Source organism: Acipenser ruthenus, chromosome 50 (assembly GCF_902713425.1).
Source record: "Acipenser ruthenus chromosome 50, fAciRut3.2 maternal haplotype, whole genome shotgun sequence".
NCBI classification, from domain to species: Eukaryota; Metazoa; Chordata; class Actinopteri; order Acipenseriformes; family Acipenseridae; genus Acipenser; species Acipenser ruthenus.
In genome coordinates this window covers 4,797,128-4,822,891 of record NC_081238.1, presented here as the reverse complement: position 1 = coordinate 4,822,891, position 25,764 = coordinate 4,797,128, and the positions used below count along the sequence as shown (strand labels likewise).

Below are 25,764 nucleotides of genomic sequence, written 5' to 3'. Positions count from 1 at the left end.
CCTAACAGGCACACAGCAAGGTGACACAAATTCCTCAATACAGAGCATCTAGGTCTACGCTTCTTTGGAAGCTCGTGGAACCAAATCGCCGCCAGCATTTGGCTGTTTAATCTAGGGGTATGATTCTTGCTTCGGGTGCGCGAGTTCCCGGGTTCAAATCCCGGATGTGTCCGTGTTCAATATCTTGCATTACTCTTTTCTAATTACGATGCATTGCCGGGAAGGCGCTCAATCACGTGACTGAAAAAGACTGACAAATCAGTCACCGAGAGCTCTGCTTGCCCACTCGTTAAATCAGGACTGCCATCTTTGTGTACACAGGGAATCAAATGCTTAAAAATTCAACAGAAGTCTCACATAACAGATTATAAAACCATTCATTTCACAGTTGCTGTACATCATACAGCAATGACTATTTTGGTAACATATGTTTGATGTTTTTCATGCGCTCATGTGTGTCTAAAACAATCCGGCTGCAGTAAGTTTTATCAGATGGTTGTTTAATTTTAAATATTTGATTTTGCAGCGCATGTAACTGCAACGCCATTGTTATGTGGCAGGACGAACAACAGGACCATATCAATCCTTAGAATGTGATTAATCATTCAACTCACGCTTCCATACATATTTGCAGTTTTCCCGACAACGCATTATCAATGCATGATTCCAAATGAACACATTCGTTTGATGGGGCTTAATGTAGTGACTAATATCACCTCACAGATCATTATAACTCACAGTGATACTTTCAAAGTTATGCTTTTAAGACTATTAACCAGTAAGGCAAATTAGTTGGGGAATGTATTACGCTTTATTCCAATGTTAAATGAAAAAGTTCAAAAAAGACTTGCGTTGGCCGGGAATCGAACCCGGGTCAACTGCTTGGAAGGCAGCTATGCTCACCACTATACCACCAACGCCTCCGTTCTCAAAATCACCTTCAAAGATTGAATTAAGCCACTGTAACGTTGGCTGCTGGGACAGGTCCCGTCTTGCCTCTACTCGATAAGCGTTAATACAGCGACTGGTGTTTGTGGGAGATTTTTATGGTGTTTATAGATTGATTATTTCTGTAATTATTATTTCATACACAGCAGGCTGGTGTGCATCATGCCTGTACTAACACGATGAAGCAATTATTGTATTCTATTTTCTTTCAAAAAGGTGCATGCCATGAAGATGGCGTGTGAAAAAAAAGAACAAGCTTCTCTGCCGTGTGAGGATTGCACCTGCCGTGACCCGGATTCGAACCGGGGTTGTTGCGGCCACAACGAAAAGTACTAACCACTATACGATCACGGCGAACTACCGAGAAGCTCGTGTTTGTTTTGTCAGCTGGGCACTCCGTGCTACACACACGGCAGGACAATTGCCGCAGGTCGCTGCTATGTGTTTTGTTTTATTGTTTTAATTAGGCTACTTTCATTTTTAGAATCTTTCGTTTCTTTCCCTGCGCCAATCAGAGGATGATTCCCCTTTACCTGGCTCATTTCAAAGGCTGGTTTTAAAGACAAGGGGGAGCGGAATAGGAAGCAGGATGTAAGGGAACGGGAGGCTCTCGTGACGGCGGCGGTATGGCTGGTCGGCAGCCTGTGCTATGGCGGTGTGTTTACAATGATTCCGTGTGTGGTGTCCGAGTAGCGGCAGTAGTATTGAAGTGTAGCAGGTCTTTATATACAGATAGCGAAATTTATGTTATTTTCACTACGCCACCGTGTGTTTATTGAGGACAAGGACCTCGAGTGGTTGGTTCCCGCACAAACTCTTTTATCCAGGAGAAATCAAGCAATCATACTCCAAAAATAATCTTTACAAGTTTTAATTAATAATTGTTTTCAAAATCTCAAGCACATTAACAACAATGTAAACAATATGACAATTCCACTTTCACTTCACCATCTAACAATTGTCTAGTAGATACATATAAAGATGATACAATTAAACAAACTCTTAATCTAGCAGTTTCTTATAGTGAAGTTAATTCAACTAGTTACCACATATTATAGTATTGCAGTTTATATAAAATACTTGGATCTATCAGTTTTTTATAGTAAGGTTAATTAACCAGTTCAGCAAATCTGTTCTTTTTGTGGTACATACAAAGTAGACAACAACGTCAGCACTTGAATGGTCTCGTTACAATCTAGATTACATTTGTAAAGTACACAGTACCAATTTCCCCCAATCTATTTAAAATGAATATATAAAACAGCTGCGTGCTCGCAAGAATAAAATAAAATATAACAAATTGCAGTGCATCCCTTTGCAAAACAACGAAACACAGTTTTGTTTTGTTTATTTTTTATGTGTATGTATGCATATCGAAACTAAATCCTATCTTAACAAGTTTCCTCATTTATAGCGACCACCTCTCGATGCCCATAGAAATGCTAGCCGCCAGGTAAAGCAAATCAGACTGCCCCTAACAGGCACACAGCAAGGTGACACAAATTCCTCAATACAGAGCATCTAGGTCTACGCTTCTTTGGAAGCTCGTGGAAGCTCGTGGAACCAAATCGCCGCCAGCATTTGGCTGTTTAATCTAGGGGTATGATTCTTGCTTCGGGTGCGCGAGTTCCAGGGTTCAAATCCCGGATGTGTCCGTGTTCAATATCTTGCATTACTCTTTTCTAATTACGATGCATTGCCGGGAAGGCGCTCAATCACGTGACTGAAAAAGACTGAAAAATCAGTCACCGAGAGCTCTGCTTGCCCACTCGTTAAATCAGGACTGCCATCTTTGTGTACACAGGGAATCAAATGCTTAAAAATTCAACAGAAGTCTCACATAACAGATTATAAAACCATTCATTTCACAGTTGCTGTACATCATACAGCAATGACTATTTTGGTAACATATGTTTGATGTTTTTCATGCGCTCATGTGTGTCTAAAACAATCCGGCTGCAGTAAGTTTTATCAGATGGTTGTTTAATTTTAAATATTTGATTTTGCAGCGCATGTAACTGCAACGCCATTGTTATGTGGCAGGACGAACAACAGGACCATATCAATCCTTAGAATGTGATTAATCATTCAACTCACGCTTCCATACATATTTGCAGTTTTCCCGACAACGCATTATCAATGCATGATTCCAAATGAACACATTCGTTTGATGGGGTGTAGTGACTAATATCACCTCACAGATCATTATAACTCACAGTGATACTTTCAAAGTTATGCTTTTAAGACTATTAACCAGTAAGGCAAATTAGTTGGGGAATGTATTACGCTTTATTCCAATGTTAAATGAAAAAGTTCAAAAAAGACTTGCGTTGGCCGGGAATCGAACCCGGGTCAACTGCTTGGAAGGCAGCTATGCTCACCACTATACCACCAACGCCTCCGTTCTCAAAATCACCTTCAAAGATTGAATTAAGCCACTGTAACGTTGGCTGCTGGGACAGGTCCCGTCTTGCCTCTACTCGATAAGCGTTAATACAGCGACTGGTGTTTGTGGGAGATTTTTATGGTGTTTATAGATTGATTATTTCTGTAATTATTATTTCATACACAGCAGGCTGGTGTGCATCATGCCTGTACTAACACGATGAAGCAATTATTGTATTCTATTTTCTTTCAAAAAGGTGCATGCCATGAAGATGGCGTGTGAAAAAAAAGAACAAGCTTCTCTGCCGTGTGAGGATTGCACCTGCCGTGACCCGGATTCGAACCGGGGTTGTTGCGGCCACAACGCAAAGTACTAACCACTATACGATCACGGCGAACTACCGAGAAGCTCGTGTTTGTTTTGTCAGCTGGGCACTCCGTGCTACACACACGGCAGAACAATTGCAGCAGGTCGCTGCTATGTGTTTTGTTTTATTGTTTTAATTAGGCTACTTTCATTTTTAGAATCTTTCGTTTCTTTCCCTGCGCCAATCAGAGGATGATTCCCCTTTACCTGGCTCATTTCAAAGGCTGGTTTTAAAGACAAGGGGGAGCGGAATAGGAAGCAGGATGTAAGGGAACGGGAGGCTCTCGTGACGGCGGCGGTATGGCTGGTCGGCAGCCTGTGCTATGGCGGTGTGTTTACAATGATTCCGTGTGTGGTGTCCGAGTAGCGGCAGTAGTATTGAAGTGTAGCAGGTCTTTATATACAGATAGCGAAATGTATGTTATTTTCACTACGCCACCGTGTGTTTATTGAGGACAAGGACCTCGAGTGGTTGGTTCCCGCACAAACTCTTTTATCCAGGAGAAATCAAGCAATCATACTCCAAAAATAATCTTTACAAGTTTTAATTAATAATTGTTTTCAAAATCTCAAGCACATTAACAACAATGTAAACAATATGACAATTCCACTTTCACTTCACCATCTAACAATTGGCTAGTAGATACATATAGAGATGATACAATTAAACAAACTCTTAATCTAGCAGTTTCTTATAGTGAAGTTAATTCAACTAGTTACCACATATTATAGTATTGCAGTTTATATAAAATACTTGGATCTATCAGTTTTTTATAGTAAGGTTAATTAACCAGTTCAGCAAATCTGTTCTTTTTGTGGTACATACAAAGTAGACAACAACGTCAGCACTTGAATGGTCTCGTTACAATCTAGATTACATTTGTAAAGTACACAGTACCAATTTCCCCCAATCTATTTAAAATGAATATATAAAACAGCTGCGTGCTCGCAAGAATAAAATAAAATATAACAAATTGCAGTGCATCCCTTTGCAAAACAACGAAACACAGTTTTGTTTTGTTTATTTTTTATGTGTATGTATGCATATCGAAACTAAATCCTATCTTAACAAGTTTCCTCATTTATAGCGACCACCTCTCGATGCCCATAGAAATGCTAGCCGCCAGGTAAAGCAAATCAGACTGCCCCTAACAGGCACACAGCAAGGTGACACAAATTCCTCAATACAGAGCATCTAGGTCTACGCTTCTTTGGAAGCTCGTGGAACCAAATCGCCGCCAGCATTTGGCTGTTTAATCTAGGGGTATGATTCTTGCTTCGGGTGCGCGAGTTCCAGGGTTCAAATCACGGATGTGTCCGTGTTCAATATCTTGCATTACTCTTTTCTAATTACGATGCATTGCCGGGAAGGCGCTCAATCACGTGACTGAAAAAGACTGAAAAATCAGTCACCGAGAGCTCTGCTTGCCCACTCGTTAAATCAGGACTGCCATCTTTGTGTACACAGGGAATCAAATGCTTAAAAATTCAACAGAAGTCTCACATAACAGATTATAAAACCATTCATTTCACAGTTGCTGTACATCATACAGCAATGACTATTTTGGTAACATATGTTTGATGTTTTTCATGCGCTCATGTGTGTCTAAAACAATCCGGCTGCAGTAAGTTTTATCAGATGGTTGTTTAATTTTAAATATTTGATTTTGCAGCGCATGTAACTGCAACGCCATTGTTATGTGGCAGGACGAACAACAGGACCATATCAATCCTTAGAATGTGATTAATCATTCAACTCACGCTTCCATACATATTTGCAGTTTTCCCGACAACGCATTATCAATGCATGATTCCAAATGAACACATTCGTTTGATGGGGCTTAATGTAGTGACTAATATCACCTCACAGATCATTATAACTCACAGTGATACTTTCAAAGTTATTTAAGACTATTAACCAGTAAGGCAAATTAGTTGGGGAATGTATTACGCTTTATTCCAATGTTAAATGAAAAAGTTCAAAAAAGACTTGCGTTGGCCGGGAATCGAACCCGGGTCAACTGCTTGGAAGGCAGCTATGCTCACCACTATACCACCAACGCCTCCGTTCTCAAAATCACCTTCAAAGATTGAATTAAGCCACTGTAACGTTGGCTGCTGGGACAGGTCCCGTCTTGCCTCTACTCGATAAGCGTTAATACAGCGACTGGTGTTTGTGGGAGATTTTTATGGTGTTTATAGATTGATTATTTCTGTAATTATTATTTCATACACAGCAGGCTGGTGTGCATCATGCCTGTACTAACACGATGAAGCAATTATTGTATTCTATTTTCTTTCAAAAAGGTGCATGCCATGAAGATGGCGTGTGAAAAAAAAGAACAAGCTTCTCTGCCGTGTGAGGATTGCACCTGCCGTGACCCGGATTCGAACCGGGGTTGTTGCGGCCACAACGCAAAGTACTAACCACTATACGATCACGGCGAACTACCGAGAAGCTCGTGTTTGTTTTGTCAGCTGGGCACTCCGTGCTACACACACGGCAGAACAATTGCAGCAGGTCGCTGCTATGTGTTTTGTTTTATTGTTTTAATTAGGCTACTTTCATTTTTAGAATCTTTCGTTTCTTTCCCTGCGCCAATCAGAGGATGATTCCCCTTTACCTGGCTCATTTCAAAGGCTGGTTTTAAAGACAAGGGGGAGCGGAATAGGAAGCAGGATGTAAGGGAACGGGAGGCTCTCGTGACGGCGGCGGTATGGCTGGTCGGCAGCCTGTGCTATGGCGGTGTGTTTACAATGATTCCGTGTGTGGTGTCCGAGTAGCGGCAGTAGTATTGAAGTGTAGCAGGTCTTTATATACAGATAGCGAAATGTATGTTATTTTCACTACGCCACCGTGTGTTTATTGAGGACAAGGACCTCGAGTGGTTGGTTCCCGCACAAACTCTTTTATCCAGGAGAAATCAAGCAATCATACTCCAAAAATAATCTTTACAAGTTTTAATTAATAATTGTTTTCAAAATCTCAAGCACATTAACAACAATGTAAACAATATGACAATTCCACTTTCACTTCACCATCTAACAATTGTCTACTAGATACATATAGAGATGATACAATTAAACAAACTCTTAATCTAGCAGTTTCTTATAGTGAAGTTAATTCAACTAGTTACCACATATTATAGTATTGCAGTTTATATAAAATACTTGGATCTATCAGTTTTTTATAGTAAGGTTAATTAACCAGTTCAGCAAATCTGTTCTTTTTGTGGTACATACAAAGTAGACAACAACGTCAGCACTTGAATGGTCTCGTTACAATCTAGATTACATTTGTAAAGTACACAGTACCAATTTCCCCCAATCTATTTAAAATGAATATATAAAACAGCTGCGTGCTCGCAAGAATAAAATAAAATATAACAAATTGCAGTGCATCCCTTTGCAAAACAACGAAACACAGTTTTGTTTTGTTTATTTTTTATGTGTATGTATGCATATCGAAACTAAATCCTATCTTAACAAGTTTCCTCATTTATAGCGACCACCTCTCGATGCCCATAGAAATGCTAGCCGCCAGGTAAAGCAAATCAGACTGCCCCTAACAGGCACACAGCAAGGTGACACAAATTCCTCAATACAGAGCATCTAGGTCTACGCTTCTTTGGAAGCTCGTGGAAGCTCGTGGAACCAAATCGCCGCCAGCATTTGGCTGTTTAATCTAGGGGTATGATTCTTGCTTCGGGTGCGCGAGTTCCAGGGTTCAAATCACGGATGTGTCCGTGTTCAATATCTTGCATTACTCTTTTCTAATTACGATGCATTGCCGGGAAGGCGCTCAATCACGTGACTGAAAAAGACTGAAAAATCAGTCACCGAGAGCTCTGCTTGCCCACTCGTTAAATCAGGACTGCCATCTTTGTGTACACAGGGAATCAAATGCTTAAAAATTCAACAGAAGTCTCACATAACAGATTATAAAACCATTCATTTCACAGTTGCTATACATCATACAGCAATGACTATTTTGGTAACATATGTTTGATGTTTTTCATGCGCTCATGTGTGTCTAAAACAATCCGGCTGCAGTAAGTTTTATCAGATGGTTGTTTAATTTTAAATATTTGATTTTGCAGCGCATGTAACTGCAACGCCATTGTTATGTGGCAGGACGAACAACAGGACCATATCAATCCTTAGAATGTGATTAATCATTCAACTCACGCTTCCATACATATTTGCAGTTTTCCCGACAACGCATTATCAATGCATGATTCCAAATGAACACATTCGTTTGATGGGGCTTAATGTAGTGACTAATATCACCTCACAGATCATTATAACTCACAGTGATACTTTCAAAGTTATGCTTTTAAGACTATTAACCAGTAAGGCAAATTAGTTGGGGAATGTATTACGCTTTATTCCAATGTTAAATGAAAAAGTTCAAAAAAGACTTGCGTTGGCCGGGAATCGAACCCGGGTCAACTGCTTGGAAGGCAGCTATGCTCACCACTATACCACCAACGCCTCCGTTCTCAAAATCACCTTCAAAGATTGAATTAAGCCACTGTAACGTTGGCTGCTGGGACAGGTCCCGTCTTGCCTCTACTCGATAAGCGTTAATACAGCGACTGGTGTTTGTGGGAGATTTTTATGGTGTTTATAGATTGATTATTTCTGTAATTATTATTTCATACACAGCAGGCTGGTGTGCATCATGCCTGTACTAACACGATGAAGCAATTATTGTATTCTATTTTCTTTCAAAAAGGTGCATGCCATGAAGATGGCGTGTGAAAAAAACGAACAAGCTTCTCTGCCGTGTGAGGATTGCACCTGCCGTGACCCGGATTCGAACCGGGGTTGTTGCGGCCACAACGCAAAGTACTAACCACTATACGATCACGGCGAACTACCGAGAAGCTCGTGTTTGTTTTGTCAGCTGGGCACTCCGTGCTACACACACGGCAGGACAATTGCCGCAGGTCGCTGCTATGTGTTTTGTTTTATTGTTTTAATTAGGCTACTTTCATTTTTAGAATCTTTCGTTTCTTTCCCTGCGCCAATCAGAGGATGATTCCCCTTTACCTGGCTCATTTCAAAGGCTGGTTTTAAAGACAAGGGGGAGCGGAATAGGAAGCAGGATGTAAGGGAACGGGAGGCTCTCGTGACGGCGGCGGTATGGCTGGTCGGCAGCCTGTGCTATGGCGGTGTGTTTACAATGATTCCGTGTGTGGTGTCCGAGTAGCGGCAGTAGTATTGAAGTGTAGCAGGTCTTTATATACAGATAGCGAAATGTATGTTATTTTCACTACGCCACCGTGTGTTTATTGAGGACAAGGACCTCGAGTGGTTGGTTCCCGCACAAACTCTTTTATCCAGGAGAAATCAAGCAATCATACTCCAAAAATAATCTTTACAAGTTTTAATTAATAATTGTTTTCAAAATCTCAAGCACATTAACAACAATGTAAACAATATGACAATTCCACTTTCACTTCACCATCTAACAATTGGCTAGTAGATACATATAGAGATGATACAATTAAACAAACTCTTAATCTAGCAGTTTCTTATAGTGAAGTTAATTCAACTAGTTACCACATATTATAGTATTGCAGTTTATATAAAATACTTGGATCTATCAGTTTTTTATAGTAAGGTTAATTAACCAGTTCAGCAAATCTGTTCTTTTTGTGGTACATACAAAGTAGACAACAACGTCAGCACTTGAATGGTCTCGTTACAATCTAGATTACATTTGTAAAGTACACAGTACCAATTTCCCCCAATCTATTTAAAATGAATATATAAAACAGCTGCGTGCTCGCAAGAATAAAATAAAATATAACAAATTGCAGTGCATCCCTTTGCAAAACAACGAAACACAGTTTTGTTTTGTTTATTTTTTATGTGTATGTATGCATATCGAAACTAAATCCTATCTTAACAAGTTTCCTCATTTATAGCGACCACCTCTCGATGCCCATAGAAATGCTAGCCGCCAGGTAAAGCAAATCAGACTGCCCCTAACAGGCACACAGCAAGGTGACACAAATTCCTCAATACAGAGCATCTAGGTCTACGCTTCTTTGGAAGCTCGTGGAAGCTCGTGGAACCAAATCGCCGCCAGCATTTGGCTGTTTAATCTAGGGGTATGATTCTTGCTTCGGGTGCGCGAGTTCCAGGGTTCAAATCACGGATGTGTCCGTGTTCAATATCTTGCATTACTCTTTTCTAATTACGATGCATTGCCGGGAAGGCGCTCAATCACGTGACTGAAAAAGACTGAAAAATCAGTCACCGAGAGCTCTGCTTGCCCACTCGTTAAATCAGGACTGCCATCTTTGTGTACACAGGGAATCAAATGCTTAAAAATTCAACAGAAGTCTCACATAACAGATTATAAAACCATTCATTTCACAGTTGCTATACATCATACAGCAATGACTATTTTGGTAACATATGTTTGATGTTTTTCATGCGCTCATGTGTGTCTAAAACAATCCGGCTGCAGTAAGTTTTATCAGATGGTTGTTTAATTTTAAATATTTGATTTTGCAGCGCATGTAACTGCAACGCCATTGTTATGTGGCAGGACGAACAACAGGACCATATCAATCCTTAGAATGTGATTAATCATTCAACTCACGCTTCCATACATATTTGCAGTTTTCCCGACAACGCATTATCAATGCATGATTCCAAATGAACACATTCGTTTGATGGGGCTTAATGTAGTGACTAATATCACCTCACAGATCATTATAACTCACAGTGATACTTTCAAAGTTATGCTTTTAAGACTATTAACCAGTAAGGCAAATTAGTTGGGGAATGTATTACGCTTTATTCCAATGTTAAATGAAAAAGTTCAAAAAAGACTTGCGTTGGCCGGGAATCGAACCCGGGTCAACTGCTTGGAAGGCAGCTATGCTCACCACTATACCACCAACGCCTCCGTTCTCAAAATCACCTTCAAAGATTGAATTAAGCCACTGTAACGTTGGCTGCTGGGACAGGTCCCGTCTTGCCTCTACTCGATAAGCGTTAATACAGCGACTGGTGTTTGTGGGAGATTTTTATGGTGTTTATAGATTGATTATTTCTGTAATTATTATTTCATACACAGCAGGCTGGTGTGCATCATGCCTGTACTAACACGATGAAGCAATTATTGTATTCTATTTTCTTTCAAAAAGGTGCATGCCATGAAGATGGCGTGTGAAAAAAAGAACAAGCTTCTCTGCCGTGTGAGGATTGCACCTGCCGTGACCCGGATTCGAACCGGGGTTGTTGCGGCCACAACGCAAAGTACTAACCACTATACGATCACGGCGAACTACCGAGAAGCTCGTGTTTGTTTTGTCAGCTGGGCACTCCGTGCTACACACACGGCAGAACAATTGCAGCAGGTCGCTGCTATGTGTTTTGTTTTATTGTTTTAATTAGGCTACTTTCATTTTTAGAATCTTTCGTTTCTTTCCCTGCGCCAATCAGAGGATGATTCCCCTTTACCTGGCTCATTTCAAAGGCTGGTTTTAAAGACAAGGGGGAGCGGAATAGGAAGCAGGATGTAAGGGAACGGGAGGCTCTCGTGACGGCGGCGGTATGGCTGGTCGGCAGCCTGTGCTATGGCGGTGTGTTTACAATGATTCCGTGTGTGGTGTCCGAGTAGCGGCAGTAGTATTGAAGTGTAGCAGGTCTTTATATACAGATAGCGAAATTTATGTTATTTTCACTACGCCACCGTGTGTTTATTGAGGACAAGGACCTCGAGTGGTTGGTTCCCGCACAAACTCTTTTATCCAGGAGAAATCAAGCAATCATACTCCAAAAATAATCTTTACAAGTTTTAATTAATAATTGTTTTCAAAATCTCAAGCACATTAACAACAATGTAAACAATATGACAATTCCACTTTCACTTCACCATCTAACAATTGTCTAGTAGATACATATAGAGATGATACAATTAAACAAACTCTTAATCTAGCAGTTTCTTATAGTGAAGTTAATTCAACTAGTTACCACATATTATAGTATTGCAGTTTATATAAAATACTTGGATCTATCAGTTTTTTATAGTAAGGTTAATTAACCAGTTCAGCAAATCTGTTCTTTTTGTGGTACATACAAAGTAGACAACAACGTCAGCACTTGAATGGTCTCGTTACAATCTAGATTACATTTGTAAAGTACACAGTACCAATTTCCCCCAATCTATTTAAAATGAATATATAAAACAGCTGCGTGCTCGCAAGAATAAAATAAAATATAACAAATTGCAGTGCATCCCTTTGCAAAACAACGAAACACAGTTTTGTTTTGTTTATTTTTTATGTATGCATATCGAAACTAAATCCTATCTTAACAAGTTTCCTCATTTATAGCGACCACCTCTCGATGCCCATAGAAATGCTAGCCGCCAGGTAAAGCAAATCAGACTGCCCCTAACAGGCACACAGCAAGGTGACACAAATTCCTCAATACAGAGCATCTAGGTCTACGCTTCTTTGGAAGCTCGTGGAAGCTCGTGGAACCAAATCGCCGCCAGCATTTGGCTGTTTAATCTAGGGGTATGATTCTTGCTTCGGGTGCGCGAGTTCCAGGGTTCAAATCCCGGATGTGTCCGTGTTCAATATCTTGCATTACTCTTTTCTAATTACGATGCATTGCCGGGAAGGCGCTCAATCACGTGACTGAAAAAGACTGACAAATCAGTCACCGAGAGCTCTGCTTGCCCACTCGTTAAATCAGGACTGCCATCTTTGTGTACACAGGGAATCAAATGCTTAAAAATTCAACAGAAGTCTCACATAACAGATTATAAAACCATTCATTTCACAGTTGCTGTACATCATACAGCAATGACTATTTTGGTAACATATGTTTGATGTTTTTCATGCGCTCATGTGTGTCTAAAACAATCCGGCTGCAGTAAGTTTTATCAGATGGTTGTTTAATTTTAAATATTTGATTTTGCAGCGCATGTAACTGCAACGCCATTGTTATGTGGCAGGACGAACAACAGGACCATATCAATCCTTAGAATGTGATTAATCATTCAACTCACGCTTCCATACATATTTGCAGTTTTCCCGACAACGCATTATCAATGCATGATTCCAAATGAACACATTCGTTTGATGGGGTGTAGTGACTAATATCACCTCACAGATCATTATAACTCACAGTGATACTTTCAAAGTTATGCTTTTAAGACTATTAACCAGTAAGGCAAATTAGTTGGGGAATGTATTACGCTTTATTCCAATGTTAAATGAAAAAGTTCAAAAAAGACTTGCGTTGGCCGGGAATCGAACCCGGGTCAACTGCTTGGAAGGCAGCTATGCTCACCACTATACCACCAACGCCTCCGTTCTCAAAATCACCTTCAAAGATTGAATTAAGCCACTGTAACGTTGGCTGCTGGGACAGGTCCCGTCTTGCCTCTACTCGATAAGCGTTAATACAGCGACTGGTGTTTGTGGGAGATTTTTATGGTGTTTATAGATTGATTATTTCTGTAATTATTATTTCATACACAGCAGGCTGGTGTGCATCATGCCTGTACTAACACGATGAAGCAATTATTGTATTCTATTTTCTTTCAAAAAGGTGCATGCCATGAAGATGGCGTGTGAAAAAAAAGAACAAGCTTCTCTGCCGTGTGAGGATTGCACCTGCCGTGACCCGGATTCGAACCGGGGTTGTTGCGGCCACAACGCAAAGTACTAACCACTATACGATCACGGCGAACTACCGAGAAGCTCGTGTTTGTTTTGTCAGCTGGGCACTCCGTGCTACACACACGGCAGAACAATTGCAGCAGGTCGCTGCTATGTGTTTTGTTTTATTGTTTTAATTAGGCTACTTTCATTTTTAGAATCTTTCGTTTCTTTCCCTGCGCCAATCAGAGGATGATTCCCCTTTACCTGGCTCATTTCAAAGGCTGGTTTTAAAGACAAGGGGGAGCGGAATAGGAAGCAGGATGTAAGGGAACGGGAGGCTCTCGTGACGGCGGCGGTATGGCTGGTCGGCAGCCTGTGCTATGGCGGTGTGTTTACAATGATTCCGTGTGTGGTGTCCGAGTAGCGGCAGTAGTATTGAAGTGTAGCAGGTCTTTATATACAGATAGCGAAATGTATGTTATTTTCACTACGCCACCGTGTGTTTATTGAGGACAAGGACCTCGAGTGGTTGGTTCCCGCACAAACTCTTTTATCCAGGAGAAATCAAGCAATCATACTCCAAAAATAATCTTTACAAGTTTTAATTAATAATTGTTTTCAAAATCTCAAGCACATTAACAACAATGTAAACAATATGACAATTCCACTTTCACTTCACCATCTAACAATTGGCTAGTAGATACATATAGAGATGATACAATTAAACAAACTCTTAATCTAGCAGTTTCTTATAGTGAAGTTAATTCAACTAGTTACCACATATTATAGTATTGCAGTTTATATAAAATACTTGGATCTATCAGTTTTTTATAGTAAGGTTAATTAACCAGTTCAGCAAATCTGTTCTTTTTGTGGTACATACAAAGTAGACAACAACGTCAGCACTTGAATGGTCTCGTTACAATCTAGATTACATTTGTAAAGTACACAGTACCAATTTCCCCCAATCTATTTAAAATGAATATATAAAACAGCTGCGTGCTCGCAAGAATAAAATAAAATATAACAAATTGCAGTGCATCCCTTTGCAAAACAACGAAACACAGTTTTGTTTTGTTTATTTTTTATGTGTATGTATGCATATCGAAACTAAATCCTATCTTAACAAGTTTCCTCATTTATAGCGACCACCTCTCGATGCCCATAGAAATGCTAGCCGCCAGGTAAAGCAAATCAGACTGCCCCTAACAGGCACACAGCAAGGTGACACAAATTCCTCAATACAGAGCATCTAGGTCTACGCTTCTTTGGAAGCTCGTGGAACCAAATCGCCGCCAGCATTTGGCTGTTTAATCTAGGGGTATGATTCTTGCTTCGGGTGCGCGAGTTCCAGGGTTCAAATCACGGATGTGTCCGTGTTCAATATCTTGCATTACTCTTTTCTAATTACGATGCATTGCCGGGAAGGCGCTCAATCACGTGACTGAAAAAGACTGAAAAATCAGTCACCGAGAGCTCTGCTTGCCCACTCGTTAAATCAGGACTGCCATCTTTGTGTACACAGGGAATCAAATGCTTAAAAATTCAACAGAAGTCTCACATAACAGATTATAAAACCATTCATTTCACAGTTGCTGTACATCATACAGCAATGACTATTTTGGTAACATATGTTTGATGTTTTTCATGCGCTCATGTGTGTCTAAAACAATCCGGCTGCAGTAAGTTTTATCAGATGGTTGTTTAATTTTAAATATTTGATTTTGCAGCGCATGTAACTGCAACGCCATTGTTATGTGGCAGGACGAACAACAGGACCATATCAATCCTTAGAATGTGATTAATCATTCAACTCACGCTTCCATACATATTTGCAGTTTTCCCGACAACGCATTATCAATGCATGATTCCAAATGAACACATTCGTTTGATGGGGCTTAATGTAGTGACTAATATCACCTCACAGATCATTATAACTCACAGTGATACTTTCAAAGTTATTTAAGACTATTAACCAGTAAGGCAAATTAGTTGGGGAATGTATTACGCTTTATTCCAATGTTAAATGAAAAAGTTCAAAAAAGACTTGCGTTGGCCGGGAATCGAACCCGGGTCAACTGCTTGGAAGGCAGCTATGCTCACCACTATACCACCAACGCCTCCGTTCTCAAAATCACCTTCAAAGATTGAATTAAGCCACTGTAACGTTGGCTGCTGGGACAGGTCCCGTCTTGCCTCTACTCGATAAGCGTTAATACAGCGACTGGTGTTTGTGGGAGATTTTTATGGTGTTTATAGATTGATTATTTCTGTAATTATTATTTCATACACAGCAGGCTGGTGTGCATCATGCCTGTACTAACACGATGAAGCAATTATTGTATTCTATTTTCTTTCAAAAAGGTGCATGCCATGAAGATGGCGTGTGAAAAAAAAGAACAAGCTTCTCTGCCGTGTGAGGATTGCACCTGCCGTGACCCGGATTCGAACCGGGGTTGTTGCGGCCACAACGCAAAGTACTAACCACTATACGATCACGGCGAACTACCGAGAAGCTCGTGTTTGTTTTGTCAGCTGGGCACTCCGTGCTACACACACGGCAGAACAATTGCAGCAGGTCGCTGCTATGTGTTTTGTTTTATTGTTTTAATTAGGCTACTTTCATTTTTAGAATCTTTCGTTTCTTTCCCTGCGCCAATCAGAGGATGATTCCCCTTTACCTGGCTCATTTCAAAGGCTGGTTTTAAAGACAAGGGGGAGCGGAATAGGAAGCAGGATGTAAGGGAACGGGAGGCTCTCGTGACGGCGGCGGTATGGCTGGTCGGCAGCCTGTGCTATGGCGGTGTGTTTACAATGATTCCGTGTGTGGTGTCCGAGTAGCGGCAGTAGTATTGAAGTGTAGCAGGTCTTTATATACAGATAGCGAAATGTATGTTATTTTCACTACGCCACCGTGTGTTTATTGAGGACAAGGACCTCGAGTGGTTGGTTCCCGCACAAACTCTTTTATCCAGGAGAAATCAAGCAATCATACTCCAAAAATAATCTTTACAAGTTTTAATTAATAATTGTTTTCAAAATCTCAAGCACATTAACAACAATGTAAACAATATGACAATTCCACTTTCACTTCACCATCTAACAATTGTCTACTAGATACATATAGAGATGATACAATTAAACAAACTCTTAATCTAGCAGTTTCTTATAGTGAAGTTAATTCAACTAGTTACCACATATTATAGTATTGCAGTTTATATAAAATACTTGGATCTATCAGTTTTTTATAGTAAGGTTAATTAACCAGTTCAGCAAATCTGTTCTTTTTGTGGTACATACAAAGTAGACAACAACGTCAGCACTTGAATGGTCTCGTTACAATCTAGATTACATTTGTAAAGTACACAGTACCAATTTCCCCCAATCTATTTAAAATGAATATATAAAACAGCTGCGTGCTCGCAAGAATAAAATAAAATATAACAAATTGCAGTGCATCCCTTTGCAAAACAACGAAACACAGTTTTGTTTTGTTTATTTTTTATGTGTATGTATGCATATCGAAACTAAATCCTATCTTAACAAGTTTCCTCATTTATAGCGACCACCTCTCGATGCCCATAGAAATGCTAGCCGCCAGGTAAAGCAAATCAGACTGCCCCTAACAGGCACACAGCAAGGTGACACAAATTCCTCAATACAGAGCATCTAGGTCTACGCTTCTTTGGAAGCTCGTGGAAGCTCGTGGAACCAAATCGCCGCCAGCATTTGGCTGTTTAATCTAGGGGTATGATTCTTGCTTCGGGTGCGCGAGTTCCAGGGTTCAAATCACGGATGTGTCCGTGTTCAATATCTTGCATTACTCTTTTCTAATTACGATGCATTGCCGGGAAGGCGCTCAATCACGTGACTGAAAAAGACTGAAAAATCAGTCACCGAGAGCTCTGCTTGCCCACTCGTTAAATCAGGACTGCCATCTTTGTGTACACAGGGAATCAAATGCTTAAAAATTCAACAGAAGTCTCACATAACAGATTATAAAACCATTCATTTCACAGTTGCTATACATCATACAGCAATGACTATTTTGGTAACATATGTTTGATGTTTTTCATGCGCTCATGTGTGTCTAAAACAATCCGGCTGCAGTAAGTTTTATCAGATGGTTGTTTAATTTTAAATATTTGATTTTGCAGCGCATGTAACTGCAACGCCATTGTTATGTGGCAGGACGAACAACAGGACCATATCAATCCTTAGAATGTGATTAATCATTCAACTCACGCTTCCATACATATTTGCAGTTTTCCCGACAACGCATTATCAATGCATGATTCCAAATGAACACATTCGTTTGATGGGGCTTAATGTAGTGACTAATATCACCTCACAGATCATTATAACTCACAGTGATACTTTCAAAGTTATGCTTTTAAGACTATTAACCAGTAAGGCAAATTAGTTGGGGAATGTATTACGCTTTATTCCAATGTTAAATGAAAAAGTTCAAAAAAGACTTGCGTTGGCCGGGAATCGAACCCGGGTCAACTGCTTGGAAGGCAGCTATGCTCACCACTATACCACCAACGCCTCCGTTCTCAAAATCACCTTCAAAGATTGAATTAAGCCACTGTAACGTTGGCTGCTGGGACAGGTCCCGTCTTGCCTCTACTCGATAAGCGTTAATACAGCGACTGGTGTTTGTGGGAGATTTTTATGGTGTTTATAGATTGATTATTTCTGTAATTATTATTTCATACACAGCAGGCTGGTGTGCATCATGCCTGTACTAACACGATGAAGCAATTATTGTATTCTATTTTCTTTCAAAAAGGTGCATGCCATGAAGATGGCGTGTGAAAAAAACGAACAAGCTTCTCTGCCGTGTGAGGATTGCACCTGCCGTGACCCGGATTCGAACCGGGGTTGTTGCGGCCACAACGCAAAGTACTAACCACTATACGATCACGGCGAACTACCGAGAAGCTCGTGTTTGTTTTGTCAGCTGGGCACTCCGTGCTACACACACGGCAGGACAATTGCCGCAGGTCGCTGCTATGTGTTTTGTTTTATTGTTTTAATTAGGCTACTTTCATTTTTAGAATCTTTCGTTTCTTTCCCTGCGCCAATCAGAGGATGATTCCCCTTTACCTGGCTCATTTCAAAGGCTGGTTTTAAAGACAAGGGGGAGCGGAATAGGAAGCAGGATGTAAGGGAACGGGAGGCTCTCGTGACGGCGGCGGTATGGCTGGTCGGCAGCCTGTGCTATGGCGGTGTGTTTACAATGATTCCGTGTGTGGTGTCCGAGTAGCGGCAGTAGTATTGAAGTGTAGCAGGTCTTTATATACAGATAGCGAAATGTATGTTATTTTCACTACGCCACCGTGTGTTTATTGAGGACAAGGACCTCGAGTGGTTGGTTCCCGCACAAACTCTTTTATCCAGGAGAAATCAAGCAATCATACTCCAAAAATAATCTTTACAAGTTTTAATTAATAATTGTTTTCAAAATCTCAAGCACATTAACAACAATGTAAACAATATGACAATTCCACTTTCACTTCACCATCTAACAATTGGCTAGTAGATACATATAGAGATGATACAATTAAACAAACTCTTAATCTAGCAGTTTCTTATAGTGAAGTTAATTCAACTAGTTACCACATATTATAGTATTGCAGTTTATATAAAATACTTGGATCTATCAGTTTTTTATAGTAAGGTTAATTAACCAGTTCAGCAAATCTGTTCTTTTTGTGGTACATACAAAGTAGACAACAACGTCAGCACTTGAATGGTCTCGTTACAATCTAGATTACATTTGTAAAGTACACAGTACCAATTTCCCCCAATCTATTTAAAATGAATATATAAAACAGCTGCGTGCTCGCAAGAATAAAATAAAATATAACAAATTGCAGTGCATCCCTTTGCAAAACAACGAAACACAGTTTTGTTTTGTTTATTTTTTATGTGTATGTATGCATATCGAAACTAAATCCTATCTTAACAAGTTTCCTCATTTATAGCGACCACCTCTCGATGCCCATAGAAATGCTAGCCGCCAGGTAAAGCAAATCAGACTGCCCCTAACAGGCACACAGCAAGGTGACACAAATTCCTCAATACAGAGCATCTAGGTCTACGCTTCTTTGGAAGCTCGTGGAAGCTCGTGGAACCAAATCGCCGCCAGCATTTGGCTGTTTAATCTAGGGGTATGATTCTTGCTTCGGGTGCGCGAGTTCCAGGGTTCAAATCACGGATGTGTCCGTGTTCAATATCTTGCATTACTCTTTTCTAATTACGATGCATTGCCGGGAAGGCGCTCAATCACGTGACTGAAAAAGACTGAAAAATCAGTCACCGAGAGCTCTGCTTGCCCACTCGTTAAATCAGGACTGCCATCTTTGTGTACACAGGGAATCAAATGCTTAAAAATTCAACAGAAGTCTCACATAACAGATTATAAAACCATTCATTTCACAGTTGCTATACATCATACAGCAATGACTATTTTGGTAACATATGTTTGATGTTTTTCATGCGCTCATGTGTGTCTAAAACAATCCGGCTGCAGTAAGTTTTATCAGATGGTTGTTTAATTTTAAATATTTGATTTTGCAGCGCATGTAACTGCAACGCCATTGTTATGTGGCAGGACGAACAACAGGACCATATCAATCCTTAGAATGTGATTAATCATTCAACTCACGCTTCCATACATATTTGCAGTTTTCCCGACAACGCATTATCAATGCATGATTCCAAATGAACACATTCGTTTGATGGGGCTTAATGTAGTGACTAATATCACCTCACAGATCATTATAACTCACAGTGATACTTTCAAAGTTATGCTTTTAAGACTATTAACCAGTAAGGCAAATTAGTTGGGGAATGTATTACGCTTTATTCCAATGTTAAATGAAAAAGTTCAAAAAAGACTTGCGTTGGCCGGGAATCGAACCCGGGTCAACTGCTTGGAAGGCAGCTATGCTCACCACTATACCACCAACGCCTCCGTTCTCAAAATCACCTTCAAAGATTGAATTAAGCCACTGTAACGTTGGCTGCTGGGACAGGTCCCGTCTTGCCTCTACTCGATAAGCGTTAATACAGCGACTGGTGTTTGTGGGAGATTTTTATGGTGTTTATAGATTGATTATTTCTGTAATTATTATTTCATACACAGCAGGCTGGTGTGCATCATGCCTGTACTAACACGATGAAGCAATTATTGTATTCTATTTTCTTTCAAAAAGGTGCATGCCATGAAGATGGCGTGTGAAAAAAAAGAACAAGCTTCTCTGCCGTGTGAGGATTGCACCTGCCGTGACCCGGATTCGAACCGGGGTTGTTGCGGCCACAACGCAAAGTACTAACCACTATACGATCACGGCGAACTACCGAGAAGCTCGTGTTTGTTTTGTCAGCTGGGCACTCCGTGCTACACACACGGCAGGACAATTGCCGCAGGTCGCTGCTATGTGTTTTGTTTTATTGTTTTAATTAGGCTACTTTCATTTTTAGAATCTTTCGTTTCTTTCCCTGCGCCAATCAGAGGATGATTCCCCTTTACCTGGCTCATTTCAAAGGCTGGTTTTAAAGACAAGGGGGAGCGGAATAGGAAGCAGGATGTAAGGGAACGGGAGGCTCTCGTGACGGCGGCGGTATGGCTGGTCGGCAGCCTGTGCTATGGCGGTGTGTTTACAATGATTCCGTGTGTGGTGTCCGAGTAGCGGCAGTAGTATTGAAGTGTAGCAGGTCTTTATATACAGATAGCGAAATTTATGTTATTTTCACTACGCCACCGTGTGTTTATTGAGGACAAGGACCTCGAGTGGTTGGTTCCCGCACAAACTCTTTTATCCAGGAGAAATCAAGCAATCATACTCCAAAAATAATCTTTACAAGTTTTAATTAATAATTGTTTTCAAAATCTCAAGCACATTAACAACAATGTAAACAATATGACAATTCCACTTTCACTTCACCATCTAACAATTGTCTAGTAGGTACATATAGAGATGATACAATTAAACAAACTCTTAATCTAGCAGTTTCTTATAGTGAAGTTAATTCAACTAGTTACCACATATTATAGTATTGCAGTTTATATAAAATACTTGGATCTATCAGTTTTTTATAGTAAGGTTAATTAACCAGTTCAGCAAATCTGTTCTTTTTGTGGTACATACAAAGTAGACAACAACGTCAGCACTTGAATGGTCTCGTTACAATCTAGATTACATTTGTAAAGTACACAGTACCAATTTCCCCCAATCTATTTAAAATGAATATATAAAACAGCTGCGTGCTCGCAAGAATAAAATAAAATATAACAAATTGCAGTGCATCCCTTTGCAAAACAACGAAACACAGTTTTGTTTTGTTTATTTTTTATGTATGCATATCGAAACTAAATCCTATCTTAACAAGTTTCCTCATTTATAGCGACCACCTCTCGATGCCCATAGAAATGCTAGCCGCCAGGTAAAGCAAATCAGACTGCCCCTAACAGGCACACAGCAAGGTGACACAAATTCCTCAATACAGAGCATCTAGGTCTACGCTTCTTTGGAAGCTCGTGGAACCAAATCGCCGCCAGCATTTGGCTGTTTAATCTAGGGGTATGATTCTTGCTTCGGGTGCGCGAGTTCCCGGGTTCAAATCCCGGATGTGTCCGTGTTCAATATCTTGCATTCCACTTTTCTAATTACGATGCATTGCCGGGAAGGCGCTCAATCACGTGACTGAAAAAGACTGAAAAATCAGTCACCGAGAGCTCTGCTTGCCCACTCGTTAAATCAGGACTGCCATCTTTGTGTACACAGGGAATCAAATGCTTAAAAATTCAACAGAAGTCTCACATAACAGATTATAAAACCATTCATTTCACAGTTGCTGTACATCATACAGCAATGACTATTTTGGTAACATATGTTTGATTTTTTTCATGCGCCCATGTGTGTCTAAAACAATCCGGCTGCAGTAAGTTTTATCAGATGGTTGTTTAATTTTAAATATTTGATTTTGCAGCGCATGTAACTGCAACGCCATTGTTATGTGGCAGGACGAACAACAGGACCATATCAATCCTTAGAATGTGATTAATCATTCAACTCACGCTTCCATACATATTTGCAGTTTTCCCGACAACGCATTATCAATGCATGATTCCAAATGAACACATTCGTTTGATGGGGCTTAATGTAGTGACTAATATCACCTCACAGATCATTATAACTCACAGTGATACTTTCAAAGTTATGCTTTTAAGACTATTAACCAGTAAGGCAAATTAGTTGGGGAATGTATTACGCTTTATTCCAATGTTAAATGAAAAAGTTCAAAAAAGACTTGCGTTGGCCGGGAATCGAACCCGGGTCAACTGCTTGGAAGGCAGCTATGCTCACCACTATACCACCAACGCCTCCGTTCTCAAAATCACCTTCAAAGATTGAATTAAGCCACTGTAACGTTGGCTGCTGGGACAGGTCCCGTCTTGCCTCTACTCGATAAGCGTTAATACAGCGACTGGTGTTTGTGGGAGATTTTTATGGTGTTTATAGATTGATTATTTCTGTAATTATTATTTCATACACAGCAGGCTGGTGTGCATCATGCCTGTACTAACACGATGAAGCAATTATTGTATTCTATTTTCTTTCAAAAAGGTGCATGCCATGAAGATGGCGTGTGAAAAAAAGAACAAGCTTCTCTGCCGTGTGAGGATTGCACCTGCCGTGACCCGGATTCGAACCGGGGTTGTTGCGGCCACAACGCAAAGTACTAACCACTATACGATCACGGCGAACTACCGAGAAGCTCGTGTTTGTTTTGTCAGCTGGGCACTCCGTGCTACACACACGGCAGAACAATTGCAGCAGGTCGCTGCTATGTGTTTTGTTTTATTGTTTTAATTAGGCTACTTTCATTTTTAGAATCTTTCGTTTCTTTCCCTGCGCCAATCAGAGGATGATTCCCCTTTACCTGGCTCATTTCAAAGGCTGGTTTTAAAGACAAGGGGGAGCGGAATAGGAAGCAGGATGTAAGGGAACGGGAGGCTCTCGTGACGGCGGCGGTATGGCTGGTCGGCAGCCTGTGCTATGGCGGTGTGTTTACAATGATTCCGTGTGTGGTGTCCGAGTAGCGGCAGTAGTATTGAAGTGTAGCAGGTCTTTATATACAGATAGCGAAATTTATGTTATTTTCACTACGCCACCGTGTGTTTATTGAGGACAAGGACCTCGAGTGGTTGGTTCCCGCACAAACTCTTTTATCCAGGAGAAATCAAGCAATCATACTCCAAAAATAATCTTTACAAGTTTTAATTAATAATTGTTTTCAAAATCTCAAGCACATTAACAACAATGTAAACAATATGACAATTCCACTTTCACTTCACCATCTAACAATTGTCTAGTAGATACATATAGAGATGATACAATTAAACAAACTCTTAATCTAGCAGTTTCTTATAGTGAAGTTAATTCAACTAGTTACCACATATTATAGTATTGCAGTTTATATAAAATACTTGGATCTATCAGTTTTTTACAGTAAGGTTAATTAACCAGTTCAGCAAATCTGTTCTTTTTGTGGTACATACAAAGTAGACAACAACGTCAGCACTTGAATGGTCTCGTTACAATCTAGATTACGTTTGTAAAGTACACAGTACCAATTTCCCCCAATCTATTTAAAATGAATATATAAAACAGCTGCGTGCTCGCAAGAATAAAATAAAATATAACAAATTGCAGTGCATCCCTTTGCAAAACAACGAAACACAGTTTTGTTTTGTTTATTTTTTATGTGTATGTATGCATATCGAAACTAAATCCTATCTTAACAAGTTTCCTCATTTATAGCGACCACCTCTCGATGCCCATAGAAATGCTAGCCGCCAGGTAAAGCAAATCAGACTGCCCCTAACAGGCACACAGCAAGGTGACACAAATTCCTCAATACAGAGCATCTAGGTCTACGCTTCTTTGGAAGCTCGTGGAACCAAATCGCCGCCAGCATTTGGCTGTTTAATCTAGGGGTATGATTCTTGCTTCGGGTGCGCGAGTTCCAGGGTTCAAATCCCGGATGTGTCCGTGTTCAATATCTTGCATTACTCTTTTCTAATTACGATGCATTGCCGGGAAGGCGCTCAATCACGTGACTGAAAAAGACTGACAAATCAGTCACCGAGAGCTCTGCTTGCCCACTCGTTAAATCAGGACTGCCATCTTTGTGTACACAGGGAATCAAATGCTTAAAAATTCAACAGAAGTCTCACATAACAGATTATAAAACCATTCATTTCACAGTTGCTGTACATCATACAGCAATGACTATTTTGGTAACATATGTTTGATGTTTTTCATGCGCCCATGTGTGTCTAAAACAATCCGGCTGCAGTAAGTTTTATCAGATGGTTGTTTAATTTTAAATATTTGATTTTGCAGCGCATGTAACTGCAACGCCATTGTTATGTGGCAGGACGAACAACAGGACCATATCAATCCTTAGAATGTGATTAATCATTCAACTCACGCTTCCATACATATTTGCAGTTTTCCCGACAACGCATTATCAATGCATGATTCCAAATGAACACATTCGTTTGATGGGGCTTAATGTAGTGACTAATATCACCTCACAGATCATTATAACTCACAGTGATACTTTCAAAGTTATGCTTTTAAGACTATTAACCAGTAAGGCAAATTAGTTGGGGAATGTATTACGCTTTATTCCAATGTTAAATGAAAAAGTTCAAAAAAGACTTGCGTTGGCCGGGAATCGAACCCGGGTCAACTGCTTGGAAGGCAGCTATGCTCACCACTATACCACCAACGCCTCCGTTCTCAAAATCACCTTCAAAGATTGAATTAAGCCACTGTAACGTTGGCTGCTGGGACAGGTCCCGTCTTGCCTCTACTCGATAAGCGTTAATACAGCGACTGGTGTTTGTGGGAGATTTTTATGGTGTTTATAGATTGATTATTTCTGTAATTATTATTTCATACACAGCAGGCTGGTGTGCATCATGCCTGTACTAACACGATGAAGCAATTATTGTATTCTATTTTCTTTCAAAAAGGTGCATGCCATGAAGATGGCGTGTGAAAAAAACGAACAAGCTTCTCTGCCGTGTGAGGATTGCACCTGCCGTGACCCGGATTCGAACCGGGGTTGTTGCGGCCACAACGCAAAGTACTAACCACTATACGATCACGGCGAACTACCGAGAAGCTCGTGTTTGTTTTGTCAGCTGGGCACTCCGTGCTACACACACGGCAGGACAATTGCCGCAGGTCGCTGCTATGTGTTTTGTTTTATTGTTTTAATTAGGCTACTTTCATTTTTAGAATCTTTCGTTTCTTTCCCTGCGCCAATCAGAGGATGATTCCCCTTTACCTGGCTCATTTCAAAGGCTGGTTTTAAAGACAAGGGGGAGCGGAA

The 25,764-nt window shown here is 40.3% G+C and overlaps 21 non-coding genes across 21 annotated transcripts; all 21 read right to left on the bottom strand.

Moving 5' to 3' along the window:
* Positions 1-848: 848 nt before the first annotated feature.
* On the bottom strand, positions 849-920 carry trnag-ucc (transfer RNA glycine (anticodon UCC)). The gene has a single exon. It is a non-coding gene; the product is annotated as a tRNA-Gly (tRNA).
* A 2,354-nt stretch (positions 921-3,274) lies between these two features.
* trnag-ucc (transfer RNA glycine (anticodon UCC)) lies at positions 3,275-3,346 on the bottom strand. Its single transcript has one exon. It is a non-coding gene; the product is annotated as a tRNA-Gly (tRNA).
* A 310-nt stretch (positions 3,347-3,656) lies between these two features.
* Positions 3,657-3,728, bottom strand: trnah-gug (transfer RNA histidin (anticodon GUG)). The gene has a single exon. It is a non-coding gene; the product is annotated as a tRNA-His (tRNA).
* A 1,963-nt stretch (positions 3,729-5,691) lies between these two features.
* On the bottom strand, positions 5,692-5,763 carry trnag-ucc (transfer RNA glycine (anticodon UCC)). The gene has a single exon. It is a non-coding gene; the product is annotated as a tRNA-Gly (tRNA).
* Positions 5,764-6,073: 310 nt separating this feature from the next.
* Positions 6,074-6,145, bottom strand: trnah-gug (transfer RNA histidin (anticodon GUG)). The gene has a single exon. It is a non-coding gene; the product is annotated as a tRNA-His (tRNA).
* Positions 6,146-8,122: 1,977 nt separating this feature from the next.
* On the bottom strand, positions 8,123-8,194 carry trnag-ucc (transfer RNA glycine (anticodon UCC)). Its single transcript has one exon. It is a non-coding gene; the product is annotated as a tRNA-Gly (tRNA).
* A 310-nt stretch (positions 8,195-8,504) lies between these two features.
* On the bottom strand, positions 8,505-8,576 carry trnah-gug (transfer RNA histidin (anticodon GUG)). The gene has a single exon. It is a non-coding gene; the product is annotated as a tRNA-His (tRNA).
* A 1,977-nt stretch (positions 8,577-10,553) lies between these two features.
* Positions 10,554-10,625, bottom strand: trnag-ucc (transfer RNA glycine (anticodon UCC)). Its single transcript has one exon. It is a non-coding gene; the product is annotated as a tRNA-Gly (tRNA).
* Positions 10,626-10,934: 309 nt separating this feature from the next.
* trnah-gug (transfer RNA histidin (anticodon GUG)) lies at positions 10,935-11,006 on the bottom strand. The gene has a single exon. It is a non-coding gene; the product is annotated as a tRNA-His (tRNA).
* Positions 11,007-12,972: 1,966 nt separating this feature from the next.
* trnag-ucc (transfer RNA glycine (anticodon UCC)) lies at positions 12,973-13,044 on the bottom strand. The gene has a single exon. It is a non-coding gene; the product is annotated as a tRNA-Gly (tRNA).
* A 310-nt stretch (positions 13,045-13,354) lies between these two features.
* trnah-gug (transfer RNA histidin (anticodon GUG)) lies at positions 13,355-13,426 on the bottom strand. The gene has a single exon. It is a non-coding gene; the product is annotated as a tRNA-His (tRNA).
* Positions 13,427-15,389: 1,963 nt separating this feature from the next.
* trnag-ucc (transfer RNA glycine (anticodon UCC)) lies at positions 15,390-15,461 on the bottom strand. The gene has a single exon. It is a non-coding gene; the product is annotated as a tRNA-Gly (tRNA).
* A 310-nt stretch (positions 15,462-15,771) lies between these two features.
* Positions 15,772-15,843, bottom strand: trnah-gug (transfer RNA histidin (anticodon GUG)). Its single transcript has one exon. It is a non-coding gene; the product is annotated as a tRNA-His (tRNA).
* Positions 15,844-17,820: 1,977 nt separating this feature from the next.
* On the bottom strand, positions 17,821-17,892 carry trnag-ucc (transfer RNA glycine (anticodon UCC)). Its single transcript has one exon. It is a non-coding gene; the product is annotated as a tRNA-Gly (tRNA).
* Positions 17,893-18,202: 310 nt separating this feature from the next.
* trnah-gug (transfer RNA histidin (anticodon GUG)) lies at positions 18,203-18,274 on the bottom strand. The gene has a single exon. It is a non-coding gene; the product is annotated as a tRNA-His (tRNA).
* A 1,977-nt stretch (positions 18,275-20,251) lies between these two features.
* On the bottom strand, positions 20,252-20,323 carry trnag-ucc (transfer RNA glycine (anticodon UCC)). The gene has a single exon. It is a non-coding gene; the product is annotated as a tRNA-Gly (tRNA).
* Positions 20,324-20,633: 310 nt separating this feature from the next.
* On the bottom strand, positions 20,634-20,705 carry trnah-gug (transfer RNA histidin (anticodon GUG)). The gene has a single exon. It is a non-coding gene; the product is annotated as a tRNA-His (tRNA).
* A 1,961-nt stretch (positions 20,706-22,666) lies between these two features.
* Positions 22,667-22,738, bottom strand: trnag-ucc (transfer RNA glycine (anticodon UCC)). The gene has a single exon. It is a non-coding gene; the product is annotated as a tRNA-Gly (tRNA).
* A 309-nt stretch (positions 22,739-23,047) lies between these two features.
* trnah-gug (transfer RNA histidin (anticodon GUG)) lies at positions 23,048-23,119 on the bottom strand. Its single transcript has one exon. It is a non-coding gene; the product is annotated as a tRNA-His (tRNA).
* Positions 23,120-25,086: 1,967 nt separating this feature from the next.
* trnag-ucc (transfer RNA glycine (anticodon UCC)) lies at positions 25,087-25,158 on the bottom strand. Its single transcript has one exon. It is a non-coding gene; the product is annotated as a tRNA-Gly (tRNA).
* A 310-nt stretch (positions 25,159-25,468) lies between these two features.
* trnah-gug (transfer RNA histidin (anticodon GUG)) lies at positions 25,469-25,540 on the bottom strand. Its single transcript has one exon. It is a non-coding gene; the product is annotated as a tRNA-His (tRNA).
* Between the last annotated feature and the right edge of the window lie 224 nt (positions 25,541-25,764).